Here is a 15,832-nt window from a genome sequence, read left to right as displayed (position 1 = left end):
TGAACTCTGGTGTACTTAGGGCAATGGAAGCTCTAATCGACAAGGGCCTCTGACCTTGTTTGCACGGGCAGCAATGAAGAGAAGAGGAAATGTCCCCTCGATTCCAGCAGTCTTGTTCCATCAAAAACAAAAAGGCCAAGTGCTACATAGAAAACAGGCTGGATGTTTGGGGAAATATTTCCATTTTCTCTGGAAGTAGGATTGGTGTGGAGACATTCTGTGTGCAAATATTCTTTGGACTTGGTATCAAGGAAAAAAATGGAATTTAGGCTAGATTCAGGGGGAAATTTGGTTGTGGTTCAGTTGCTTTTCAATCATGCCTGACTCTTTGTGACCCCATTTTGAGGTCTTCTTGGCAAGAGATCCTGGAATAGCTTGCCATTCTTCCTCTCCAGCTCATTTTAACAGATGAGGAACCGAGGCAAACAGGGGGTGAAGTGACTTGCCCAGGGTCACCCAGCTAGTAAGCGTCTGAGGCTGGATTTGAACTCAGGATAGAATGGGTCTTCCTGACTCCAGGGCCTGGCACTCTATCACTATGGTGTTACCTAGTTAGAGCTGTCCAAAATGGCCGGGGTGGCCTCAACAGATGATCTGTTCCCCCTCATCAGAAGTATTCAAGAAGAGGCTGTATATATCTGTTAGGTTGATTACAGTGGGATCTCTCCATGTTTAAGTTGGACTAAATGGCCACTGAGGTACCTTTGAGCTGTAAAATTCTGTGATTCTCACCCTCTGCAAAAAGCCTTTCCAGGTATCCCTTGACCACGGGTATCCCATTTATTCCTCCATAGAGCTTTTTTTTTTTTTGCGGGGCAATGGGGGTTAAGTGACTTGCCCAGGGTCACACAGCTAGCAAGTGTCAAGTGTCTGAGACCAGATTTGAACTCAGGTCCTCCTGAATCCAGGACCAGTGCTTTATCCACGGCGACCACCTAGCTGCCCCTCCAAAGAGCTTTTTCAAATTTATTACCTTTTTTTTTTTTTTTTTTTGGTGAGGCAATTGGGGTTAAGTGACTTGCCCAGGGTCACACAGCTAGTAAGTGTCAAGTGACTGAGGCCGGATTTGAACTCAGGTCCTCCTGAATCCAGGGCTGGTGCTCTATCCACTGCACCACCTAGCTGCCCCTACTTATTTATTTTTAACATTCATTTTCAAAAAAAAAAAAAATTACTGAGTTCGAAATTCTCTTCCTCCTTTCGGCCCCTCCCCCACCTATTGAAAAGTCAAACAATATGATATCAATTATACGTGTGTGAAATAACCATCCTGCATTTATCTTGTATGTACATAGCTATTTACACGTTGTCCTCCCTAGGTTTCACAGTGGATAGATTGCTGGGAAGTCAAGAAGAGATGAATTCAAATCCACCCTCAGACACTTTACTAGCTGGGTAACCCTGGGAAAGTCACTTCACCTTGGTTTGCCTCTGTTTCCTCAAGTGTAAAATGGGAATAATAACAGCACCTCCCTCCCAGGATTGTTGTAAGGATCAAATGAATTAATATCATTAACTTAGCAAGTTACTTCACCCCATTTGCCCCTGTTTCCTCATCAGTAAAATAATCTGGAGATGGAGATGACAAAACACTCCAGTATCTTGGCCAAGAAAGCCCCAGATGGGGTCTTGTCTGAACAACAAAACCCTCCTATGTCATAGACTCAAAGCCCTGCACCATCCCTGGTTTCCCTTCCCCCTCAATGCCTCCCCAGTTTAACAACATTCATCCTATAGTGAGGCACTCCCTCCCTAAGTGCCTCACTCAGCTTATCAGTGGGGGAGAAATTTGGGCACAAGGGAAAAGAGTATCTAATATTATTTTTAAAAATAATATTTTTGTGACCCTGGGCAAGTCACTTAACCTTCATTGCCCTGAAAAAACCCAATAATAATATTTTGTTTCTCCCCTAATTACATGTAAAAATGATTTTTTAAACTTTTTTTTTTTGGTTTTGAATGCCAAATTCTATCCCTCCCCTCCCTCCCTCCCCCTTCCCTGAGACTGTGAGCAATCTGTTATAGGTTACACATTGCAATCATGTGAAACATATTTCCATAATAGTTATTTTGTAGCACCCAGTATCTTAAAAACTCTTCCTAAAATACGGGCCCTGAATAGACAGGCAGAGGTCATGTTCCATCCAGCATTTTACGCCGGCTGGCATGGCAGTAACTATCAATTGATGTTAGCTGGTGAGATTACACTCTGTTCAGGTTTTCCTAACATGAGCACACACGATCACACAAGTGCCCACACCCAAATGAGTCAGTAGTAAATGTTTCCTGAGTAGTAAAACCAATTAAAGCTACTCCTAGGCTAAACTGCAGATCAGAGAGGTATGGGGCAATAGATCGGCTTGTAGTTGGGAAGACCTGAGTTCAAAGTAGCCCAGGACTCAGAAAGCATCCTTGAATTGCCACAGTTGTTGATCAGTAATGGGGACATCCCCAGACCCATTGACCAAAGTCAATGGAACAGATGAGCTCTGAGAATCATCACCTCCTGAGTCAACAATCCTGAGCCCATTCTGGCCCTAGCTGAGGAGAGGACTGTACAGGGAGCTGTTCTCGGCACAGATGCCGGGTCTGGGGTAGCTCAGGTGGCAGCACTAATGTGGTTTTGGAAAGGCAGGCAAGGACAACAAGCAACTGATTCATCCACCATCACTTTTCATCTGGGTGCGGGGTGTGTGTGTGTGTGTGTGTGTGTGTGTGTGTGTGTGTGTGTACGTGCACATACATATACAAGCATGCACACCTGTGCTCATCAGTGGGCACAACTGTCTGTTTGGCTACTGAATTTATTGCCATATGCTATAGGTTCACATTAGCAGAAGTTTTAATTCTGTGTGAAACAGGACTCAAATCCAGTTCTCTAGGCTCCAAGTCCAGCCAGTGCTCCTGGCTATATGAGACAATACATCACCATGTACTGATGCCTCTCGGGCAGGGGTATGGAGGGGCCAGCTCCTAACTGCCTCAACAGCCAATTGTTCAATGTTCAGTGTGAGTATTTACACCTCTGAAATTGACAAACACTCAAATCAGGGCTTGACTTTCTGGTTTTGTCAATTCTCTAGATTTAAGAAGTGATGGGGAGGGGCAGCTAGGTGGCTCAGTGGATAAGGCACCAGCCTTGGATTCAGGAGGACCCGAGTTCAAACCCAGCCTCAGACACTTACTAGCTGTGTGACCCTGGGGAGTTTGCAAGTCACCTAAAACCCCATTGCCCTGCAAAAAAAAAAAAAAAAAAAAAAAAGATGTGATGGGGAAAACACTGATGATGCAGATTAAACTGAAAAGTGTGTCCTGCTTATCTTTTTTTTCCTTCTTTTTTTTTTAAAGTGAGGCAATGGGGGGGTTAAGTGACTTGCCCAGGGTCACACAGCTAGTAAGTATTAAGTGTCTGAGGCCGGATTTGAACTCAGGTACTCCTGACTCCAGGGCCAGTGCTCTATCCACTGTGCCACCTAGCTGCCCTTTCCTTCTTTTTTAAAGAGTGGTTGTTTAACATCTCCTAATTGCATCCCTGGGTTTAGGGCCTCAGAGAGCTGTCTGAGGTCATCTGGTACAAGCCAGTCTCACTTTACAGATGGGGAAACGGAAGAAATGAACTGCCCAGGGGTGAAACATAGGGTCATAGGGATCCAAGAGTCATTTTATAGAGGGGGGAAACTGAGGCAGTGAAGTGACTTGTCTAAGGTCACAAAAGAAAACAAAGAGCCAGAGGCGGGATCTGAACCCAAGAAAGCTATTGTAATAGTCCTGGAAAGAACTGATAAGGGTCTAAAGTGGGTCAGTGATCCTACTCTGGGAGAACTCAGGTAGTACAGTAGATAGAGTATGAGGTCTAGAATCAAGAAGACCTGAGTTCTGGGAGGCAGCTAGGTGGTGCAGTAGATCAAGCACTGGGTCCTGGATTCAGGGGGACCTGAGTTCAAATCCGTCTTCAGACACTTGACACTTACTAGCTATGTGAACCCTGGGGCAAGGTCACTTCACCTTATTTATCTTTGGTTTCCTCATCTGTAAAATGAACAGGAGAAGGAAATGGCAAGCCACCCCCCTACATCTTTGCCAAGAAAACCCCAAATGGGGTCACAAAGAGTTGGACACAACTGAAAAACAAGATTTACTCTACTCCTTTCAATCATCTGACTTACCTATTTATTTTTCCAGGAGGCAAGCTGCTCAGTCATATTCCCTTGAAGATATTTTGAAAAGTTCCATATTCCCTTCTCCCTCTAATAATAAACCTTTGTATTCACCTTCTAAAGCTAGACACGTAAGGCTGAAGCTCAGCAGAAGGTTGCTTTGGTCAAGATAAATGGAGGACAGAAAGGAAGTTGAGAGAAATCTAATCCAATCCCTTCTCTTCCCAAAGGACAAAATAGGGACACAGAAAAGGAAAACCACTTGCCCAAAGTTACAGAGTCAATCAACTCAGAAACTCAGGTCAACCAGTTAAGAAAGATATATTAAGATCATAGGAATATCAAGCTAAGTCAAATGCTTGTCCTTAGAGGTTAGCTATTCCCATCAGCTCCTTTTTTTACAGATGAGAAAACTGAGGCCCAGAGAGGTTACATGATTTTTCTGAGGCCACAGAAACAGTGTGAGAAGCATAGTCCTCAACTCAGGTCAGATCACACCTGAGGTATTGTGTTCAATTCTGGGTATGCAAGTTTTGGAAGGATATTGACAAGCTGGTCCAGAGAGAGAAAGGCCAGTGGGGTAAAAAGGCAAGAGAACATCCCATATGAGCAGTAAGGTGGCACAGTGATGAGTGGTGAGCCTGGCACCAGGAAACTCTTCTTCCTGAGTCAAATGTGGCCTCAGACACTTACTAGTTGTGTGACCCTGGGCAAGTTGTTTCATCCTGTTGCCTCAGTTTTCTTCATTCTGTCAAATAAGCGGGAGAAGGACATGGCAAACCATGTCTAGGCTCTTTGCTAGGTATCTCAAGAGATAGGAGGGTTGGGGGGCCTGATGTCAGGAAGACCTGAGTTCAAATCCACCTCAGACACTTATTAGCTGGCAAGTCACTTAACCCCTGTTTGCCTCAGGTTCCTCATCTATAAAATGGAATGATAAGAGCACCTGCTTCCCAGTAGGTGCTGTGAGGATCAAATGAAATAATCATTGTAGGGCAGCTAGGTGGCACAGTGGATAAAGCACCAGCTCTGGATACAGGAGGACCTGAGTTCAAATCCGGCCTCAGACACTTGATACTATACTAAGCCATGTGACCGTGGGGCAAGTCACTTAACCCTCATTGCCTCACAAAAAAAAGGAAGAAAGAATAATCAGTGTAAAAGGCATGGCACAGTACCTGGGCACATAGTAAATGTTATTAGGTATCATCATACTTGTTATTATAATATGGCGGGGAATCAAACCAAGGTCATAGATTGAGAGATTTAGACTGTGGAATGACCAGAGTCTATCTCATCTAATCCCTTCTTTTTTTTTTTTGCAGGGCAATGAGGGTTAAGTGACTTGCCCAGGGTCACACAGCTAGTAAGTGTCAAGTGTCTGGGGCATATTTGAACTCAGGTCCTGCCAAATACAGGGCTGGTGCTTTATATCCACGTGCCACCTAGCCATCCTTCTTAATCCCTTCATTTACAGATGAGGAAACAGAGGGCCAGAAAGGCAGGGAAGTGACTTTGCCAAGGTCACACAGGTAGTGAGAGAAACAAGATCTTGGTATTTTTAATGTTTTTTTTAACCCAAATATTAACCTCGACCAGGAATAGTAAAAATATAACCCTTTAAGGGTTTGCAGTGCATTTGATACTTATAATCCCATTGAGTCACAAAATTCACAGAATTCTAAGAGATGGAAAGGATCTCAACAGTCATCTGAGTCCTGGATTTTGCAATCTAGAGGACCTAACTGTGTGACCTTAGACAAGTCACTTCTCTGGGGCCTCAGTTTCCTCATGGTGATAACTAGAGAGTTGGATTAATAATACGTGGCTAGCACTGATAGAGCACTGATATGCCTGCATACCGGCTTTACAAATATCTCATCATCTGCATGAAAAAACCCTGGGCTACACATGCTCTTATTACCCCCATTTTATAGACAAGCAACCCAAGGCAGACAGATGAAGTGACTTGCCCAAGGTCATACAGCTAGTAAGGATTCAAGACTGGGTTTGAATTCCAGTCTTTCTTCTTGTGTCCAGGTCCATTGCACTAGCCACTGAACCACCTCTAAGGTCTCTTCCAGGTCAAGATCTATGACTCCTGGAACTTTAAAGTCAGCACTCCTTCAGCTGTAGCACAGTAGGCTTAGAGTCAAACTTGTCCAAGATCACACAGCTAGAGTGTGGTGATGATATTTGAACCCAGGTCTTTGCTGACTCCAAGGCGATCCCTCTTTCCAATATATTTTCCTTTGCTGAAACAATAACGCTTCAGGTTCACTTTTGTGTTATCCCCTCCCCACTTGGAATTTGTATTGCCATCTTATCTCCTTCATTTCCAAATACAGGGTGTCTCCAAAAAATCTTAGTGTGGATTCAGACTGCACTAAGATTTTTGGGACACCCTGGAGAGCGCTCCAGTCCCTCTCCATCAGCAGAGAGTCAGGGCTTGTAACAAAGAATAAAAAAAGCAAGAAAAAAGCACTCACCATCCCCCATCTTTGTAAAGAGGGTGGAGGGAGGCAGATTTTCTCATCCCTTCCTCAGGGTCAAGCCTAGGGCATTCTAATTACCCATCATTCAGTTTTCAGGATTCCTGGCTTTATTGATGCTCGATTTCCAAAGCCAATTATTGATTCGCATTTGCTCTAGGAGCAGCTAAGCGGTGTAGTGCATAGAGCACCTGCCCGGGAGTCAGGCAGACCTGAGTTCAAACCTGGCCTCAGACACTTGACACTTACTGGCTGTGTGACCCTGAGCAAGTCACTTAACCCCAATTGCCTCACCCCCGCCCCAAATAAATAAATAAACATTCACTCTCTTGCTTTTTTTTTCTTTAACCTAACCTGATCGAAGGCACTTGATATGCAGAATAGGATCTCCCCCTTTACGTTCATCAGAGGGAGGAAGAACTGGTTTTGTTAGCTCTAGATTGAACGATTGCAAGAAAGGAGGATCAGGCTCTCCAAATATCTTGAGCTCCCACACAAAGTCCCTAATCTGGGAAAGGTATTAGGTTCCACTGGGGATACTGAGTCCCACTCACAAGTGTCATCTGAGGGGGAAAGGAACATTGGTGGCCATCTGGTCCAGATCCCTTCTTTATTTTGTTGTTTTGTGCCAAAGTAAGGATTTTTTTCAGAGGGAGAGCTCCCAATATGGAATCTCCCCGCCACTGACCGCAGAACAGAAATTCCTTTGCACCTTGAACCACTAGGACTGTTTAATTTGTTTTTCTTTGTATCCTCAGCACTGCGCACAGTCTTGGACATAGTAGGTGCTTAAGAAACAAGCGTTGACTTGAGCTGAATTATATGGCTGCCTGGGGACTCTAAGAGTGAATGATGTGCTCAGGGTAACATTAGGAAGATGTGGCCTTTGAGCAATGGGCAGGAACCAGGACTCTGGCCCCAGGGGTGTTCCTGACTCTGAAACTGACCTTCTGTCCTTTGCTCCCTCTGGCTTCTAGATTTACACCTGTGGTCACCTGCTACTTGTGTGATCCTGAGGAAGTCCCTTTCTGGGCCTCAGTTTCCTCATCTGTAAAATGAGGGGGTGGGAGGAGACCTCTGAACTTTCCCTTCCCTATCTACCTTTCCAGCCCTGGCTCTCAAAGTCGTAATCAGATTGTCTGTGCTGACAATCCTGGCATGGGCCAACTCTCATCACCTGCCCTATTACCCAATCACTGTTCTTTCTGGCCTCTCTCACCAAAACACTCCTCCAGGCCCCTACTCTCCTAGTGGATTGAATCCTCCTCTTAGAACACGAGTGCCAGGCACATAGTTCCTTCCTTCCCTCCTTCATTTTCTTCCATCAGAGCTAGGAAGGGGCCTAGAACAGGGAAGATCAGGAGTGGGAAGGGCCTTGGAACCAGGAAGGTCAGGTCTGGGGAGGGGTCCTAGATGGAGATGTTGGGGGCCGGGAGGGTCCTAGAACAGGAGATATTAGGGCTGGGAGGGGTCTTAGAACAGGGAATGTCAGAGCTGGGAGGGGGCCTTAGAACAGGGGGATGTCATGGGCTGGGAGGGGCCCTCAGGATCATGTAGTCCAACCCCTCATTTGACAGGGAAACTTTCTCTTCCAAGGCTTCATTTGATTCCCAGTCCAAGGCATAAGCCCTTTCCTATACCAACACCAAGGGGTACCTGCTCTGTCAGTTACATCTGAACAGAATTGTCCAAGGCCCCATTGGTCGGATCACTCACGAAAGGTCCGGGGTCCTTTCAGACTTGACTGCTGAGGTTGCTCTCATCTCTTATGCCACAAGGGATTTGCCTGCAGTCTTGCCACACAATGTAGTTATCCGGCAGAGCTAAGCCTTGAGCCCTGGGCTTTCCAAGGCAGGCCCATGGATGTGTTTTCCCTCCCTCCTGCTAGTGCAAGGTGAGGAAGGAGAGAACGGGGCCCTTTGATCTGTCTACAGAGTATAATCACTGCCTATCCCAACGGAGGGGACCCCCAAGACCATGGAGCCCCAGCCCCCCTTGGACTTCCTGCTCCTTCTGAGAGCAGTCATGATTTCTAGCCCAGGGCCCTGCTTCCAGGATGCATTTAACAAAAGTCCTTGCAATCAGAGGCAGCTCAGTAAAGCAGGCCTGGATAGCCAGCAAAATCCAGATTCGAATCCTGCTTCAGAAATTTACTAGCTGTTCCACTCTGGGCAAGTCAGTTCATCACTCTGGGCCTCAGTTTCTCAATCTGTAAATGAAGGGGTCCAACTCAGTCTTCTGGAGTGATCCCCTCCAGTCCTAAATCTATGACCCTAAACTTGAGGAACCATCTGCTGGCAGGAAACTGCCATTCACTGGTCCCTCCCACCCCCACCCCCCCCATTGGCCATTCATTCCCCTTGAGCGTTCATTATTTGGGGGATAGAGAAGAATATAAGCCCAATTCTCAAAGCGACCCAAGGCCCACATCTGCTCCCTGTTCCCAGTGTTTTTCCACGTATGCAAATGCAGACAGGGCTTCAAAGGGGATTAAACTGCTCTGAGGATGAAAACAGGGTGGAATTACAAACCCAAACACCCAAGGCAAGTGAGATGGTAGACTCAAAAGCCTCCTGGGCCCTTCCCCTAACTGCTTCAGATGTTCTGAGGATGTAAAGCCTTCAGAGAGAGAGAGACAGAGACAGAGACAGACAGACAGAGAAATGAGTGAAAGAAGAGAAGAGGGAAAGACAGAGAGAGGGGAGGGGGGGAGAGAGACAGAGAGAGGGAGAGAAAAGGAGGGAGGGGCTTTAGAATTAGTACACAGAATCATATGTGTAAGACCTAGAAGGAAACATAGAATCTTTTTTTTTTTAGTGAGGCAATTGGGGTTAAGTGACTTGCCCAGGGTCACACAGCTAGTAAGTGTTAAGTGTCTGAGGTCGGATTTGAACTCAGGTCCTCCTGACTCCAGAGCCAGTGCTCTATCCACTGCACCATCTAGCTGCCCCGGAAACATAGAATCTTAAAAAACAAATAAACAACAACAAGAGCCCTCGCAAAGAATGTTGGACCAGGAGCAGGTATTACAACATAGTCAGAAGTGTAAAGGACCTTAGAACACAGGATGTCAACTCTGGGAAGGGGTCTTAGAACAGGAATGTCGGAACTGGGATGGGGCTCAGAACATGGAATGCTAGAATTGGAAGAAACTCAGAACAGGGAATGTCAGGACTGGATGGGGCTCAGAACATGGAATGCTAGAATTGGAAGAACTCAGAACAGGGAATGTCAGAGTTGGAAGGATATTTAGAACAGAGAATATCAAAGCTGGGAGGGATCTTAGAACATTATGTCAATCAGCAATGGAAGAAGCATTGGCTTCAGATACAGATGGACCCCCCATTATAAGCCACTTCAGATGCTTGCTACCTGTGAAATCTTGGGTAAATCACAAACTCCCCCAAGACTCAGTGCCTCAGTTTCTTTATTTGTATTTGAATGGAACTCAATTGATTATTCCTCCCCTTCCACTTAAAACTGATTATTAGGTAAGAACACTTCATTAGGGACATCCATTAATTAGGAAGCAGTGTGAACCAGAGCCTATACACCTCTTTCATTTTCAATACCCTATTACAATAATTAGCTCATTTTAAGCCTAGCATTCCCCAATAGCTTTCGGAAGTTTGTTTTATTTATTTTATTTTGAAAACATTTTTTGAAATGAAATTTTTTCATGAAAACCCACCTCTCCGCATCCACTGAAAAAGGAAAGCCAGCCCCCTGTTAGAAACATGTGGCAGTCAAGAAAAAAAAAAATCTCACTTTAATCGTGTCCAAAAAAAAAGTCTTAAACCGTTCTAGGTCTATCACCTTTCTCTCAGGGAGATGGGGTGGCATGCTTCAGCATCAGTTAGAGTCTATTTACATCAAAAGTTATAAGTTCAATCAATACGACCCTAGCCCCCAAATAGGCAAAGTTCTTGGCTAAATTGGGTTCTGCTTTATTTACATTACATCTATTTCTAGCTGACCTTGTGTTGAGGACAAAGTCAGATTACTAGAGAGTCTGGCGTCTGCAGGAAGTTGAGAAGGAGCTGCCCCCTTTCTCGGACCTTCCCTCAGCCCCAGTCTCCTGCTCTGAGATGCTGGTAGGTTTGAGGCCTGCTCTTCCACTCCTTTTTTTGCCACAGCTCAGATAACACTTCTCTTTCTTTCCTGGTTGCCCCCTGGGCTGCAGACTCTTTGTAGCTCAGCTCTATATTATCCTAGTCCTTCTCAGGTTCTAGACCCTTTGAATATTCAGTCTGGTTCTGAGATAGTTCTTCCTTTTAAGACAAATTCCTTAGGATGCATAACTCTCTCCTGTAATGGCTTGGGTACAAGGAGGTAGACTTGCTCACACTCAGTTGAGAATGATTGGTTCAATCAAAGGGAGTTCTTCCCTAAAGAAGATCATTTCTCTTGGGAGGGGAAGAGGAAGGGATGATCCACAGAGTCTTCCCTTTACCTGAAGAATGAGAGAGTTGAGCTAGAAGACCTCTGAAGTCAATGGCAGCACTGTATCTATGGTGCTATAATGAAACAAGGTGTTTTTAAGTACCTCAAATTTTCCAGGAACTGAGGATACAGTTACAAAAGTGTAACAGCGCCAATCTCAAGAAGATTACATATTTACTAGGATAAAAGGCACTTTATAAGAGAGAATGTTCAAGATGGGAAGGCCCTTAGAACAGGAGAGATATCAGGGCTGGGAGGGGCCTTAGAGCAGGGGATGTCAGAACTGAGAGAGCCTTAGAACTGGGGATGTCAGAGCTGGGAGGGGCCTTAGAATAGGGGAGTCAGGGCTAGTAGGGCAGTTTAGAGGCCATTTGCTCCAGTACCTTCCATTACTTTTTTTTTTTGGCGGGGGCAATGGGGTTAAGTGACTTGCCCAGGGTCCACACAGCTAGTAAGTGTCAAGTGTCCTGAGACTGGGTTGAACTCAGGTACTCCTTAATCCAGGGCCAGTGCTTTATCCACTGTGCCACCTAGCTGCCCCCCCCCCCCATTACTTCTTTAAAGCTGAGATCAGAACAGTAATATACCTTTCCTGGTCAAATAAAAATTAAGCATCAGAGATGACTGGGATTGGAACTCACTGCCTGGCTCAAAATTCAGCTTTCTTTTTGCTAGACTTGACAATTATCTTAAGACTGAATTAAGGGGCAGCTAGGTTGTCACAGTGAATAGCACCGCGGCCCCTGGAGTCAGGAGGACCTGAGTTTCAAATCTGGCCTCAGACCCTTGACACCTAGCTGTGTGACCCTGGGCAAGTCATCTAACCCCAAATGCCTTACCAAAAAACAAAACAAAACAAAAAACTGAATTGAGAATACAGAAAGGATTCAAATGCATCTGCTTTTGGAAAATGAATTTTGAGACCTGACCAGCCTGCAGAGATCACTAGAGAAGCTATTCCCAGCTGACACCTGGGGACACCTGGGCTATCTTTCAGCCACACCTCTTAATTCACATTAGATCTGTTGCTCAGGTTAATACTTTTGTTCTTACTTTTAAAGGATAAAATAAGCCCATGGCAGCCATAATCACCAGAGCTGGACTTGTACCACTTCTCTCAGAGCCCAAGGCTTTTTCCATCTATTACACCTGGACCTCTTTAAGGGCAGAGACTTCTTCTCTCTCCCCTTCTCCCTTCTCTCTCTCCTTTCTCCTTTCTCCTCTCTCTCTCTCTCTCTCTCTCTGTATGTGTGTTTCTGTCTGTCTGTCACTGAGTGTTGTACCAGCATTAGCACATAAAAGACCTTCAATAAATGCTTGTTTCTAGATCAACTGACCCAAGGTCAGAGGGGGAAAAAACTTCAAAGTGATCTAACCTCTAAATCAGACCAGTTGCTAAGAAGAATGAAGTGGAGGCAGGGCTGGCTTATGACCTCTGAGGGCCCTAGTCCCCCCAAAGAATGAGAAATCAGAGATTTCTGATCCAAAAGAGAGTTATCTATCTGCCCATTTTTTCCTTGCAATTAGGTATCCTGGAGCAAGCCCCAGATTTGGGGAGGAAAGTCCTGTGTTCAAATCCTAGTAGAGTTAATTACCTCCTGTGTAGTTTGACCTCTTCGGGCCTCCGTAGAGGTTGTAACCTTTTTGGTCTCATGGACACTCCCTCCTCCCCCTCCCCGCCCCCATCTAGAGAAACCGATAAACTCAAGATGTTTTTAATGCATAAAATAAAATATATGGCATGACAAAGGAAACGAATTACAACAAAATACAGTTATCACAGTATTTTTAAAAAGCAGCCCACAGACTCCAAGTTCAGGACAAATAACCATCATTCAAAAGCATCTCTCCCCTTAAAACAAAAACAAAGACAAAAACATCTCTCCCCTCTCTCTGGCCTCTGACTGGCTGTCCGCTTCTATACAAAGCACTGAGAAGGGGTTGAGAACCCCTGGACCCGAGGTTCTCTTAAGGTCCCTTCCCGCTCTAAATCCAATGATTTTTCTCTCCCTGTCCCTTAGCTCCACCCTCTGTACGCCCCGTAAGTAACCCCTCCCTGCTGACCACTCCCTCCTTCAGCCACTCTTTGACCTCTCACCTTTCCGGGCTAGGGGCGCTGAGGGCGTGCGTGCGGTTGGGGCCTCAAAGGTTTTCTTCATGTCGGACACTTTGATTGGCTTGTCATCTGTCTGGGACTCTGGTTTGACCGATTTGTCATCTGGCTTGGCCTGGGGAAGGGACATCGATGTGACCCCCTTGTCCTCGGTCCGGTTCAGGAAAGGAGGCATCGATGTGACCCCCTTGTCCTCGGTCCGGTCCAGAGGAGGTAGTGTTGAAGTGATCCACTCATCCTCAGTCTGGACCTTGGGAGGGGGTGTCGGTGTGACCGGCTTGACCTCGGTCCGGACCAGGAGACAGGGCATCGGTGTGACCCCCTTGTCCTCGGTCAAGTCCAGGGGAGCGAGCGTCGCTGAGACCGGCTTGTTTTTAGTCTGGACCAGGGGAGGTAGTGTCGAAGTGACCCACTGGTCCTCAGTCTCAGACCTGGCTGGCGCCGTCGGTGTGACCTCCGGCGGCCTCTCGGAGCCCCGTGTCACGGAGGAGGTCACGGAGATCTGCAGCCGTCGGGGCTCCGGAGGCCAGTTGCCAGCCTGGGCGCATGGCAGGCGGCTCACCTGCCTGCCGCCGTCGGGCGCCCCGTCGGAGGAGCAGCTTCCCTGGCGGCTCAGGCAGCCCGGGGCGCTGCTCACCACTGGGCCAGCCGGTTCGTGGGTCGTGGCCAGGCTGCGCACATGGAACTCGCTCTCCTCCCGGACGTACACGACGGGCCCCCGCCGGGGCTCCCCTCTACAGTTCAGAGGCCGACTCAGCCACAGAGTCTCGCTGGAGACTCTCAACAGCCTGGAGGCTTCGGGGGGCTCCTCATCCGGCCTGGGGCCCGCGCGTGTCCTGATGCACGGGGCGCCCCCCCGGGGGGGGCCAGACGGAGGTCTGCATGAGGTGGCGAGGGTAGGTAGGTGGGAGGCACCCGCTCCTTGCTCCGGCAGGCTCCACCGGGAGGGCGCCGAGGCCCTCCAGTCAAGGCCAAAAGCTTCTGGTGGACGCCCCGAAGTCGTGCATCCCCCGAGGGGGGCGGGGCCAGGGAGCAGTAGTTCTGAACCCCCTCCCTCTCTACCCCTAGACTTGGTCCTCCTGGCGCCCGACGAAGCCCTGGAGCTCTGGGTGCTTGGAAGGGGGAGGGGTGGCTGCAGAGCTGGAGTCGGACCATCTGCTGCCCCTTGGGCGGAGGAGGGAGAAGAGGAGGAGTAAGGAGGGAGAGGGAGGCTCTCCCCCAAGCCCCTCCTAGCAGCGGTAGCAGCTGGGAACCCGGAGGGGGAGTGTGAAGTGAGGAGGGGCTGCTCCCTGCGAGACGCCGGTTTTGGGTCCTAGCCAGAATGCTGAAGAGAGGGGGGAACGAGGGGTGACATCTATGAGGCAGGTGTAATAGACGAGAGCTCCCCCAGCCCCGGGCTCCCCGAGGGCCCAGGAGGGCGGGGACCACTAATCAAACGTATTTGCTGCACTGTGAAGCGGACTGCTGGGTCGGTGAGGGCTGCGGGATCCCTGGATGGACCTGGGGGGGCTGGCGGGGAAGGGTGCTCTGGTCTCCCCTCCCCCCCCCCCGCCCCCGCAGACGCCGAGGCTTCTCCAACTCAGCTGAGCCTCAGCTCAGGGCCTTTTATGGTGTGCGAGGTGTCCTTGGCTTGGGGAGGGGGGGGGCACAGAGAGTGGCGCCCGAGCAGGGTAGGAGGTGGGTGGAGAGTGACGCCCCTTACAGAGACTCAGGGGAACCTGGAGGGGCCTCCGGGCTTTCCACGCTAACTGCTTTTCTTCTCTAACCCAGTCTGGCCGGGCGCACGGTTCACACTGCGCTCCCACTTATCTCAGCCCCCACTGTGAGTCAAGAAAGAGATTCCCTTGGGGGGCGCGGATAAGCCGCTGCCCATCCCCCATCTCCTCCCTCCCCATCCCCCACTCCCCCAACACTTCACACACCAGGGAGGGCTTTGGTTATTTCTGCAGCAGCCTCCCTTTCCCAGGGAGTCACTGGACCTCAGTTTCCTCTTCTGCAAAATGAGAGAATTGGAGGCAAGCAGTTGGGAAGAATGCTGGGCCTTGGAATCAGGGGACCCGGCTTGGAATCTTTTCACTTTGGCCAAGTCACAGCCTCTTTCTGAGACATACTTTACTTATCCGTGAAATGAAGTAAAGAGAGCCCTCTAGGCTACTTCCAAGTCTAAATCTAGAATTCTATCATCCTATACTGAAGAGAAATTCCCTGTTTTAAGGCCCCTCCTCTCTCTGCCATTCCCTGTTCTAAGGTCCCTCCCCAGCCATTCCCTGTTCTGAGGCCCCCTCCTAGCTTTGACATTTTGTGTTTCATAGCCTATTCTAGCTCCTGGGTTCCAAGGTCCCTCCCAGCTCTGATATACTTTGTTCCAAGCAAGGTACCTCCCGGCCTTGATATTCTATGCTCTACCATTGATATTTGAAGAACTTAAGGTCTCTTTCATCTCTAACATTCTATGCTGTATGTATCTCCCAACCTTCTAGTGCCCTGCCTTGTAGCAAATCTGACTCTGGAGTCAGAGGAAAAGGGTTCAAATCCTGCCTCTCATGTTATTCTGTGTGACCTTGGGTAAGTCACTTGTCCCTTCTGGACCTCAGTTTCCTTCTCTGTAAAATGGGAGGGGGGAGCTC

Source organism: Dromiciops gliroides, chromosome 1, assembly GCF_019393635.1.
Source record: "Dromiciops gliroides isolate mDroGli1 chromosome 1, mDroGli1.pri, whole genome shotgun sequence".
In the NCBI taxonomy this organism is placed as follows: Eukaryota; Metazoa; Chordata; class Mammalia; order Microbiotheria; family Microbiotheriidae; genus Dromiciops; species Dromiciops gliroides.
This window is presented reverse-complemented; position numbering follows the sequence as displayed.